Below are 11,016 nucleotides of genomic sequence, written 5' to 3'. Positions count from 1 at the left end.
TTTGCACCGCCAGTCACTTCGGCTTCCAACCGAAAACGTAATGATAGTAGCCAATTATTAAATTCAAAGTAATTTTGTCCAGATAACAAAATAAATCGATCATCTTATTGGAGCACTTTTCGACGGTTCACCTACAGGGGATGGCCAAAATGTTTGGGATAGGCAACTTTTTTTCTCCCACAAAAAAATTCAACATGCTGTAACTTTTCATAAAGTGCATCAGAAAATCTCAAATTTTGACTGTTTGTCAACCTATTATATGTGCATCATTGGTACAAATTTGGGCTCGATTGATTAATTTTTCGCGAAGTTAGAACCGTTCGGGTGAAACACTATTTTTTAGACAACTAATTTTTGAACTGTCATATCTCGAAAACCAGTGAACCGAATTGAATGAATTTTTTAACGTTTATCAACAATATATTGATACTTAATACGACGTTATAAAATGTAATATTTTCTCACGACGAATTAAGTTATACCGGGTTGAAATTTTTACCCATATAGAGGAAAATAACTCAAATTTACAATACCACACAAAAATTGTTAAATGTGTTCTTCCTTCAATCTAAATAGGCTTTAATATATCTGATTAGAGATAATTTGAGAACAGAAGTGGAAAATCTCTGGATATTAACACTAAAATTTATTGACATTGATGTAAAAAAATACATTTTTTTCAAGAAAAATCCAAAAAGTGTCAATCCATGATAACTTTTTTCAACATTTAAAAAGTACCTATGTTTTAATAATTTGTGAAGCAATTACATATTGGTAGTGTACGTTTGAAATTTCATTTAATTCGGTTCACTGGTTTCCGAGATATGACAGCTCAAAAATGAGTTGTCTAAAAAATAGTGTTTACCCGAACGGTTCTAACTTTGCGAAATATTAATCAATCCAGCCCAAATTTGTACCAAAGATGCACATATAGTAGGTTGACAAACAGTCAAAATTTGAAATTTTTTGATGCGCTGTATGAAAAGTTATAGCATGTTGAACTTTTTTGTGAGAGAAAAAAAAGTTGCCTATCCCAAACATTTTGGCCATCCCCTGTATACAGGTATCCACGTTTTTAGGAATCATGTTTCCGATATTTTCGGAATTCTCATGATTTACCATTTACCTTTCAAACTGAATGAGTTTATTTTCACGGTTTGGTCGTTCAATAGGTTTACATTCTACGATGCATATTTCCCCGCATTAACTGGTGATTCGTGCTCAATCAAATTTATTTTAAAATCACAAAACCAAAAATTTGTTCCTTTGATGTCGCTCTTTTGGGTTCTGAACTGTAGGATTTATATTAAAGGTGTACCTCCAAAATATTGCAAAAGCCCCTCAACATGTTATATTCTCACTCTAGATACCTAATGAAGCTATTTCAGCAAGCCTTTTCTAAATTATTCGCATTCAATGTACCATCAAAATTTAGAACTTTTTATCTTTAAGTAACTCTGATTTTCTACATATGCTCATCATATTGATAATATTCTCAGTTCTTTGGATCGGACTAGAATATTCTGCATTATTGCAAAGCCTAATCTATCATATCACTTATTTCACAACTTTTCGATGAAATACATCCTCATTTTTTTTTGTTAACGCTTACAAGTCTAACGTAGTGAACACTGACCATGATTATCTGTGTCATGATGGCCCTTACGCTTGCCTCTACGGTTCATTTCTATGTACTGAAACAATTTAAAGCACGTTTTATTCGAATTTTCAATGAACTTATTAACACAAATATCACTTATACATGTACACACATTTTTATTGGTAAAAATCCATGGATTTGATATATAAATTTTATTTGTACACACATACTTGTTTTCCACGCTGGATCACATATAAAATCGATGGACCTTATGTAAACTATGTGTATCTACACATTAAAAGGGTTATCTATGACAAATTGCAAAAATCTATGTGTGCGACACATGCATACAATATTTGCAGTTTTTTCAGTGTATGAAATCTAAAAACTCAAACAAGGTAACATGTTAGTAAATGGTACCTGTTTGCATTAATAAGCTCGACTGAAAAACAAACCTCATAATCCAGCTTTCATTAGATATATCTATTCCTGTAGTTGCAGAAATGATTATCTTTTATTATTCCAATATGTTGTGCTTTTGATATACTGTACGTTACTCTCCTCAATAATCGTTTCAATACTTCTTTAACTGATCAAAATTTGTATCTTCCTGTATGGAAATTATTGTGCAGAATTTGTTGTTGAGCGTACTGCTGTACCTTGATCTCTAACTTGTTCCACAGTTCTTGGCAAGATGGCACTATATCCAGTGTTAGGCAATCATAAGTCAAAATGCCCCTCCTGACCACACCCGATACATTTTATATTCAAAGACTTCAGAAGTGATTACTCAAGAACTCACTGTACTTGAATCGCATAAACATTTAGTGGCATTCAATAGGCTATAAAGCGCTTTTTACTCGAATTCCTGAGACTTCTAGTTAGGCCGAAAAGTTTCATTTTTTATTATTCATTTTTTTTTAAATATCCAATTCAACTGGTTATTTGACTAGCATGGTACTTAACAGATTAGTGGTTAGCAACTGCTCTGAATATGTCGTCTAGCTTCGACGAATGCTTTAACTGTCATTTTGACTTCCTATCTTGCAAACTACCAAGACAGTTTAATTGTTCTCACACATTGAAGTTAATTTTCTTGAAGTTACATTTTTAGTCTTGTAAGAGAGGACAAAGCATTAGTTAAATCATGTCTTCATGTTAATTTGGTTTCAAGAGCCAACCCTTTTTACGTCTCGTAGACTTATTATACTTTACTGAGCAATGATAACTTTAATATATATCACCTGAGGTGGGTCCACAACAATCTCAGTATTTGCTCAGTTATATTCGCATTTGGAACATATTCAAATACTATTCGTTCCTGTTTTTCTAGTCACACTCAGCCTAAAGTTTAGTTTTGTCTTTCGCCTTCTCAGCTGCCACTTAATTGGTGTGAAATTTCATTTTTAATGGTTCAATTCAACTATAAAGCCCAGATTGGAGTTCAAGAGAAATCGCTCAAGAAACTTCTAGAACGATTCCTGGCAGAAACTTTCTACGGTGACTGCCATTTGAACTGTCATTTCTTCGCAACTGCGTACTGCGATCGAAGAAAAAACGGTTTCTTGAGCGATTCAGTCAAGGAATTTCCCATGCATCAAGATAGGCCGAGAATTTCCTTCTGATCTGAAAACAGCCCTTAAATCTGTGTTGGCTGGTAACCTGTTTCTTACGAAATTTACGGCACTGTTGCGTTTTTAGTACTTTAATTATTAATAACACAATTAGCCTTATACGGCTCTACAAAGTATCGACTATATCTGTCTTGCAGGTCTTACCGCCTTCAACGGCATTTCCACCTTCAACGGCTTTTTCCGCCTTCAACGGCTTTTCACTCTCCGACGGATCTTTCCGCCATCGACAGTTTTTCGCCTTAGTCGGCTCTTCTGCCTATAGCATTTTTCCTGCTTTCGAAAAGTCTTTCCGCCTTCAACGGCTTTTCTATAAGTGATCCTTTCCGCCTTTTACGGCTATTTCAAGAATGTCGCCTTCATTAGCTTTTATCGCCTTCATTGGCTTTCATCGCCTTCACTGGCTTTTAACAGCAACGGCAAAATTTGATTTCAAAATTTGTTTCACCTCTACGCCTTCCTCGGCCATCCGGTTAACAAATCAATACTTTATTCATCATTCAGCATTTAAGTCTAGATTGAGGACAACAACCCTATTCAACGAGTATCAATATCACAATCAACAAAACTTAGATTTTCTTCACAGTTATTTATTTCTTTATCTGACAATAGTGATTGTCATCGATTTGAACTAAACAATACCGATCACCATCAAAATCTCTCACAGGTTGATCATTGACATTAGTCGAAGGTATAAATAAATTGTTTGATTCATATTGAACAGTTGGTACACAATATTTACCTTTTTGATTCCAATGTTAGAATTCAATCACAAGTCATCACCACTCTGCATGCACCACACACACACCACTCATATCTTTCTTTTTCCAAAGACAACACTTCTCGAATCGAAATTAAACTAATTTCACATGCACTGTTCACCGTTCTCGTCGCCAATGTGAGAATCTTTCTCTGTAATGATTATTCAACAACTGTATTCATTATTTGTATACACTTTATTACCGATACTTCAATATTACATACAATGATTCACACTCCAGACAACAATAACAACATCTCCACATATGACAGATACTCAATGTAAACATACACGCTAAACGTAATAGAGTAATACAATAATTTATTATGTGCATACCACAAGGTACCACAATTGTGATTGTTCATGTGTGTGTGTTTGTAAGAGAAACAACTAACGAAGCAAAACTGTTGATATGATTATGACTATAGAGATAAGTGGGCTGCAAAACGGTGAGTCGATAAGGAGAGCGTCCAATATAGCTCTGGTCCTCACAAGTTCCTACCTCATGCTTCCACGGGTCAAGCGATGACAAAGACCGCCAGCTAAGAGTTGTGTGCTTAGCTGGTAGCGCAGCCTGGGCACTGTTGTCCTTCTGACATCAGCTAGATTGAGGAGGTACGATCCGAGTGTCTGTTCACCAAGGAGGTGCGGCTCAAACAGCGTCTGTTCTGGCATCCAGCGGCTGAGTAAGAAACGCTGCACCACGCCCAGCTAGATCCAAGGTGGTAGCCCCATCAGCGTGGTCGTCCCAGTGTTGGTTGGGAAGTTAAACAGAACTGGCACGATGGCCCTCCGGCGAGACAGGAGTGTTGGCGTAGGCCCAATAAGCCACCCGTAAAAATCCCCATTGCGAATAACATAGGAGAAAATACGACTCGATACAATCGGCAAAGACCCACGCGACGAAATAAGGACTACGATTGGAAACTTGGAACATGGAATTGCAAGTCACTAGGTTTCGCAGGATGTGACAGGATAATCTACGACGAACTACATCCCCGCAACTTCGACATCGTGGCGTTGCAGGAACTTTGTTGGACTGGACAGAAAGTGTGGAAAAGCGGGCATCGAGCGGCAACTTTCTACCAAAGCTGTGGCACCACCAATGAACTGGGAACAGGATTTATAGTGTTGGGCAAGATGCGACAACGTGTGATTGGGTGGCAGCCGATCAACGCAAGGATGTGCATGTTGAGAGTTAAGGGCCGTTTCTTCAACTACAGCATCATCAACGTCCACTGCCCACACGAAGGGAGACCCGATGACGAGAAAGAAGCGTTCTACGCGCAGTTAGAGCAAACATACGATGGTTGCTCGCCGCGTGACGTGAAAATCGTTGTCGGCGACATGAACGCGCAGGTAGGAAGGGAGGAAATGTACAGACCGGTAATCGGGCGAAATAGCCTGCACGCCGTATCGAATGATAACGGCCAGCGATGCGTAAACTTTGCAGCCTCCCGTGGTATGGTAGTCCGAAGCACCTTCTTCCCCCGCAAAGATATCCACAAAGCCACCTGGAGATCACCCGACCATCAAACAGAAAACCAAATCGACCACGTTCTAATCGACGGTAAATTCTTCTCGGATATAACCAACGTCCGCACATACCGCAGTGCGAATATAGATTCGGATCACTACTTAGTCGCTGTATGCATGCGCTCAAAACTTTCGACAGTTATCACCACGCGTCGAAGTCGAACGCCGCGGCTCAACATCGAGCAACTTCGTAACGTAGAAGTGGCTCAAGACTACGCGCAGCAGTTAGCAGTGGCCCTACCAACGGAAGAGCAGCTTGGCGCAGCTACACTTGAAGATGGCTGGAGGGACATCCGATCCGCCTTAGGTAGTACCTCGGCTACAGCACTAGGCTTCGCGACTCCGAATCACAGAAACGACTGGTACGACGGCGAATGTGAACAGTTGAAAAACGAGAAGAATGCAGCATGGGCGAGAATGCTGCAACACCGTACGAGAGCGAATGAGGCACGTTACAAACAGGCGCGGAACAGGCAGAACTCAGTCTTCCGGATGACGAAGCGCCAGCAGGAAGAACGAGATCGCGAAGCGATGGAAGAGCTGTACCGCGCTAAGGACACACGAAAGTTCTACGAGAAGCTGAACCGCTCGCGCAGAGGCTTTGTGCCACAAGCCGACATGTGCCGAGATAATCACGGGAATATTCTCACGAGCGAGCGTGAGGTGGTCGAGAGGTGGCGGCAGCATTACGATGAGCACCTCAATGGCGACGTTGCAAGTACCGAAGGTGGCGTGGTAACAGATCTAGGAGTATGTGCACAGGACGAAAGACTTCCGGCCCCTGACCTTCAAGAGATTGAGGAGGAGGTTGGCCGGTTGAAAAACAACAAAGCCGCTGGAGCAGATCAACTACCAAGCGAGCTTCTAAAATACGGTGGAGAAGCACTGGTGAGAGCACTACACTGGGTCATTACCAAGATTTGGGAGGAGGAAGTATTACCGGAGGAATGGATGGAAGGTATCGTGTGTCCCAACTACAAAAAGGGCGACAAGTTGGATTGCGGGAATTACCGCGCGATCACACTACTGAGCGCTGCCTACAAGATACTCTCTCAAATCTTATGCCGCCGTCTATCACCGATTGCAAGAGAGTTCGTGGGGCAATATCAGGCTGGATTTATGGGTGAACGCGCTACAACGGACCAGATGTTCGCCATCCGCCAGGTGTTGCAGAAATGCCGCGAATACAACGTGCCCACACATCACTTGTTCATCGATTTCAAATCGGCGTATGATACAATCGATCGAGAACAGCTATGGCAGATTATGCACGAATACGGATTCCCGGATAAACTGATACGGTTGATCAAGGCGACGATGGATCGAGTGATGTGCGTAGTTCGAGTATCAGGGACACTCTCGAGTCCCTTCGAATCTCGCAGAGGGCTACGGCAAGGTGATGGTCTTTCGTGCTTGCTGTTCAACATTGCTTTGGAGGGTGTAATAAGAAGAGCGGGGATAAACACGAGTGGGACGATTTTCACGAAATCCGTTCAGCTGCTTGGTTTCGCCGATGATATTGATATTATTGCTCGTAAATTTGAGACGATGGCGGAAACGTACATCCGACTAAAGAGTGAAGCCAGGCGAATCGGACTAGTCATTAATGTGTCGAAGACAAAGTACATGCTGGCAAAGGGCTCCAGGGAGGAATCACCGCGCCCGCCACCCCGAATTCATATCGACGGTGATGAAATCGAGGCGGTTGAAGAATTCGTGTACTTGGGCTCACTGGTGACCGCCGACAACGACACCAGCAGAGAAATTCAGAGGCGCATTGTGGCAGGAAATCGTTCTTACTTTGGACTCCGCAGAACTCTACGATCGAATAAAGTTCGCCGTAACACGAAGTTAACTATCTACAAAACGCTGATTAGACCGGTCGTCCTCTATGGGCACGAAACATGGACCCTACGTGCAGAGGACCAACGCGCCCTTGGAGTTTTCGAACGGAAGGTGTTGCGTACCATCTACGGCGGAGTGCAGATGGAAGACGGGACTTGGAGAAGGCGAATGAACCACGAGCTGCATCAGCTGCTGAGAGAACCAACCATCGTCCATACCGCGAAAATCGGGAGGCTACGGTGGGCGGGTCACGTCATCAGGATGTCGGATAGCAACCCGACTAAAATGGTTCTCGAGAGTCATCCGACCGGTACAAGAAGACGTGGAGCGCAGCGAGCTAGGTGGATCGACCAAGTGGAGGACGATCTGCGGACCCTACGCAGAGTGCGGAACTGGAGACAAGCAACCATGGACCGAGTGGAATTGAGGCGGCTACTATGTACAGCAGAGGCCACCCCGGCCTTAGCCTGACCGGTAAGGTAAGTAATAGAGATAACCCAGTAAACATTTTGGTATGTATAATTTGTGTTATACACTACTATATAAGAACCTTTTTAATCGTATAAACTGCACAAAACTGCTATATACGTACCAAAGTGGAGGCCATATACATACTTCTGACGACATTTGGCGATTTCATATGATCATCATTACGATGTCCCAAATAATCGATCGAAAGAATAAAATACGATTTCGGGTGATATGTAATACGATGTCCGAAATTAGCTATAAAAAAAAGTTGACACCTAGCCTAGAACACGGCACCTCGAGATTGTGAGTCTAAGCCCATACCATTTTACTAACTGATCTGCCTTGAGAAGAGCGCAAATTTTGGCCAATATAAACTTAAGCTTTCTAAACCACCCATGAAACATGCCTTTGCCAGTCTTCCTACATGAATGCTGATAAGAGGATTGGGCTGCATTTTTTTCCTAAGTCATTACGATTCCATTTATTACAATGCTGTACTGATATATAGCATACCTAATGATGAGTTGTCAATTTATATACAACTCGTAGCGAGTTGGATTTGCATTCATTACGACATGTTTTGTTTACAACATTAGTCCCGCATCGAGTGTACGTTTCGACGACGTCGTTGTCGTTGTCGTCGTTCGCGTCGTCGTCGCGGGGAAAAAAATACTGCTCATATAGGAATAATTGTGAGACAAATGTCTTCATTCGGTGAACACTCCCAAAGATTGCCCGAATATAATTATTGGTTGACAGAATGTCCCAAAACATAATCAGCGGCCAGGCGGTGATGAGCAAGGCAAGAGGGATGCTTTTTTAATTTTACATCCAACACCACCCAATCACCTCGTAGCGGTGTCGAAGTTCATCAAGTCATTACGATTCCCAACCAAACCTTACTAACATTATATATGACTTGTAAGCGTAGGCAAACAGAGACGACTTCAATTAGCGCTAATTATGACTTGCTCTACACACAACAAATTTACTACAAAACAAATCGCAGCAGCGATTTATATACAATTGGGCTTGACATTTTTATCACAAGATTCAACGGCTTTTACGATTTCGATTTCTGACCGCGAGATATACGATTTTGAATGTATTTCCCATTACGATGTGTGGTTTACTGGGAAGTGACATTTCAACACACGAACACTAGCGCAAGTTTTTCCTCACACAAAAGTGCACGCCGATTGAAAGGCTATTCAGATTGCATATGCAAATATTACCCAATCGAATTGGTTAAAACGGGTAAATAATGATAAAACTAACGTCCGTGTAGCTGCCGGCTTAGAATAGCACTACGGACCACCTGTTCCGGGGGTAAAAGTCCACCAAACAGGTAACCCCAATCCAAGGTGTCAGGCGACCCGTGCTGAGGGATGAATGGTTGAGGGGGTTTAAAAGATGCTCGATCTTTAACGGAGCCCGTAGCGTGGGTAGATCGCCTTTTTGGGTTGCGTTGCGGTGATAGATCTACCAAACCGAAATCTAGTGTCGTCCTATTTTTCAATTTTGGAATATGTGTTCTAGTAATTCAAGGAATCATAGTATTTAGTCCGCACTACTGGTGTTTTGGTGACTTCCAGTTTTTGAATAAAACTGAGTTTACCAACTTTACTTTGCATATAGTTAAAAACCTCACCATCTGAGGACTAAATGCAAAGGAAATCAAATTGGGTTAGGGATCCATGTATGTACTAACTCTTCGAAGACTGGAAAGTGCTAGTACGCAAGGAACATACTAGAATCCTTATTACTGAACACGTGTTCCATTATTGGAATGATATTGCTGCTAATGTTAAAACCCGGGTCCTAAACTTCCTACTGGGGAGAATTTAGCAGTAAAACAAGGGCGATGCTAGGTTTCCGATGCATGGCCAATATCAGTACTCTTGTTTTGTTTTCTAAGAAAACAAAACAAAAACTGTATCAAAATCGATACTTTATTGCCCCTCAATGGCAATTGAGTAATGCGACATGCACTACACTAAGGATACGGGTAATGTCACAATAGATCTAAAAACTGGTCGCAGTGACAAACTCGAACAGGAATAAAAAAAACGTCCGGGGCAAGAGTGCAAATATTTTCCTCGCAGTTTCACAACTACATCTACAAAAAAGGCACGCATACATTTGAACGTGATTACCTCTATAGATGTTTGTTTATCCAGTCCGTACTAAATGTCCATAGATTAAAGTTGTCGACAAAACGCAATCTGAGTTATCTTTTTTCGTGTCACGAATTCCAAGACGTTGATCGGTCCGGTAGATCCGTAGTACAAATCCGTGACCGTTACGCTGCAGCTACCAACATTCGGCAATCTTCAGAGGATTTCAGGGGCATTGAAAGAGTTTTTATGGACGTTTCAGGAGGCTTTAGGGCATTTCAGGGGATCCTAAAAAAAACGTCAAGATATGATACCCATATTGCACATACATCGGAACCCTAATTCTTACTGCCTCAAAGCAGTGAACACCCCAGTGACTTGAGTGCTCTACTTGGGAACATCAAACTTAGTTTTTTATTTCGGAATCCGTGAACGTAGCGAAGATAAGCGTACCGACCGTAGAGATGTGTGATCATACAAAGTCTCGTTAGCCACTGGGAAGAGTCACCATCTGTGATTCTCTCCTCAAGCCGAGCGCGAGCGTAGCTGCCGGGGAAGCCGAGGGTTATCGTTCTGAGTGAACTCATCTTTGCCAGATTGAACATTTCGTTATCAATTAAGGTTAACCTTCATCCAGCCAACGTACATTTTCCATCTTCGGAAAAGCACAAAAATGGTCATAACTTTTTTGTTTTTCGATAGATTTTGATGAAATTTTCACAACTTCCCGAAAAACTCTTCTAGTTTATGATGCCGGGGACATGGGTGCCTGGTCCACATGGTTCCGGAGTTATTCCGGATTGTCTTGGGGTACCAAAATTGGCCACATACTTTGCGCAACGTATATCTCAAGATCCCGATGAGGTAGAAGTATAGTGTCTTCGGCGAATTTGTTCAGCAGGTTAAGAACAAACTGGCAACGGCGACTTTGGTTCGCGATTTGGCCGCTAGGCGGCGCCAGTATCAAAAATATTCAAACACTCATATCTCAGAAACCTGATTAGATAGAATGATGCTGTCTTTGGCAAAATTCTTCAGCAAGCTCAGAACTATCTG

Source organism: Aedes albopictus, chromosome 1, assembly GCF_035046485.1.
Source record: "Aedes albopictus strain Foshan chromosome 1, AalbF5, whole genome shotgun sequence".
Classification (NCBI taxonomy): domain Eukaryota; kingdom Metazoa; phylum Arthropoda; class Insecta; order Diptera; family Culicidae; genus Aedes; species Aedes albopictus.
Note: the sequence above shows the minus strand (reverse complement) of the source record.